General features: G+C 37.5%; 1 protein-coding gene across 10 annotated transcripts in view; it reads right to left on the bottom strand.

Moving 5' to 3' along the window:
* The window catches only part of LOC143027069 (transient receptor potential-gamma protein-like), a 529,595-nt gene that overhangs the window by 153,774 nt on the left and 373,321 nt on the right, over positions 1–2,500 (bottom strand). The gene's annotated exons all lie outside the window — the stretch shown is intronic.

The following is a 2,500-nucleotide window of genomic DNA, read 5'->3' as shown; positions in this document are numbered from 1 at the left end:
TACATAGTGATAGGAATACATAGACATTATATACATAATACAAAGGAACCAGGACAGTTTTTTGAATAAGCATACCGACCAATTACCCCCTAGAGAGCGGAAGGTCATGGTCAATTATCTTACGATGGTCGGGCGACATTAGGTCACATTCGCCAAGGAGAGCGGAAGGTCATCGTCAATTATCTTACGATGGTCGACATCAGGTCACAGTCGCCAAAGAGAGCGGAAGGTCATTGTCAATTATCTTACGATGGTCGGGTGACATCAGGTCACATTCGCCAAGGGTCACTGTTTCTACTACTTATATAGGGCGACATTAAGTCAATTTGTTGAATTACATTTTACATGATATTATCTTACTAATTTCTTGACAAATGAAATTATCAAGTTTGTACAAGCCTTTATGTAGGTTGGTATTTTGATTACCTACATAAAGGCTTGTACAAACTTGATAATTTCATTTGTCAAGAAATTAGTAAGATAATATCATGTAAAATGTAATTCAACAAATTGACTTAATGTCGCCCTATATAAGTAGTAGAAACAGTGACCCTTGGCGAATGTGACCTGATGTCACCCGACCATCGTAAGATAATTGACAATGACCTTCCGCTCTCTTTGGCGACTGTGACCTGATGTCGACCATCGTAAGATAATTGACGATGACCTTCCGCTCTCCTTGGCGAATGTGACCTAATGTCGCCCGACCATCGTAAGATAATTGACCATGACCTTCCGCTCTCTAGGGGGTAATTGGTCGGTATGCTTATTCAAAAAACTGTCCTGGTTCCTTTGTATTATGTATATAATGTCTATGTATTCCTATCACTATGTACTTGTTGCACTGAAGATGTAATATACGAAAGCTCTCTGCCTCTTTAGTTTCTTTTTCCAAGTGGTCTACTTTGCATAAGTGAACACACGTACCCGTGTTCTTATTAGCATGTTTATATATATATATTTATATATGTTTATATATATATATATTTATATATATATATATTATATGCATAATTCCGCATCCTATGGGTCAGTTACGAATGTCCGCAATAGACAGTTTATATATATATATATATATATATATATATATATATATATATATACATATATATATATGAATACATGTATATATATGTATATATGAATACATGTATATATATATATGTATATGCATATATATATGTATATATATATATGTATATGTATACATATATATATGTGTGTGAAGACATCCTGACAGGTTGTAAGAGAGGCAAAGGGAAAACACACAAGTAGAACAGATGTTTATTCTTTGACTAGTTTCTCACTGTGGTGCTTCTTCAGAAATGAATGTTTACACTACAGAAAAACTGGGATTAAATACAAAAAATATTAGGAGAAAGAGGGTATAAGGGAAGGTCACTTCCTATTCATGGTGGCACGAAATCGTGCGGGTTGGTCGGACTGGCGCTCCGTGTGGGTGCTACGAGTGACCAGATGTCCTGTTGTTTTCCACTCAGTTGCTGCATGTAGTGCTGTTATCTTTGATAATTTAATATCTCCTATTCTATTATTTGTGCATTTATTTGTGGCTATGTATATGGCTTCTACCATTTTCCTCTGTTTCTTACTGAGGTTGTTGTGTAATACATCAGCTTCATCCAATTTTGGTAGGTGCCCTTTTTCATCTATTATGGTGCACGAACGCGCTGGTTTCACGGTGGTGACGGACATCGGCTCTGTGTTCTTTGAGTCTTGTTGGCAAACTCCTATATGTTTCTCCAATATAAAACATTATCACAACCTGAGCAAGGGATTCTATAAACTAAACTGTTTGGTATAATATTTTCCATCTTTGGTTTTTATGATGTCCCCGATTTTCTTTCCTGCGTCACATGAGGAAACGGATGTTAGAGTGTCTTAATTCTTTACTTAGTGCGCAGGCCAAATCAGAAGTGGGAACTACTACGTAGTTAATGTTTTTAATGTTTTTTTTTCCTCCTTGTTATTCCTCTCCCTTACAGCTTTGGCCTTCTTCAAGGTGGACGAGAGAAGACCGGTAGGGAAGCCAAGTTTTCTGAAAGTTTCGGTGACATGATGGAGAAACATATAGGAGTTTTGCCAACAAGACTCAAAGAACACAGAGGCCGATGTCCGTCACCACGTGAAACCAGCGCGTTCGTGCACCATATTAGATGAAAAAGGGCACCTACCAAAATGGGATGAAGCTGATGTATTACACAACAACCTCAGTAAGAAACAGAGGAAAATGGTTAGAAGCCATATACATAGCCACAAATAAATGCACAAATAATAGAATAGGAGATATTAAATTATCAAAGATAACAGCACTACATGCAGCAACTGAGTGAAAACAACAGGACATCTGTTCACTCGTAGCACCACACGGAGCGCCAGTCCGACCAACCCGCACGATTTCGTGCCACCATGAATAGGAAGTGACCTTCCCTTATACCCTCTTTCTCCTAATTATTTTTTGTATGTAATACCAGTTATTCTG

Source organism: Oratosquilla oratoria, chromosome 7 (assembly GCF_046742065.1).
Source record: "Oratosquilla oratoria isolate Oo_2021 chromosome 7, ASM4674206v1, whole genome shotgun sequence".
NCBI classification, from domain to species: domain Eukaryota; kingdom Metazoa; phylum Arthropoda; class Malacostraca; order Stomatopoda; family Squillidae; genus Oratosquilla; species Oratosquilla oratoria.
Note: the sequence above shows the minus strand (reverse complement) of the source record. Positions and strands in the feature narration are given on the sequence as shown.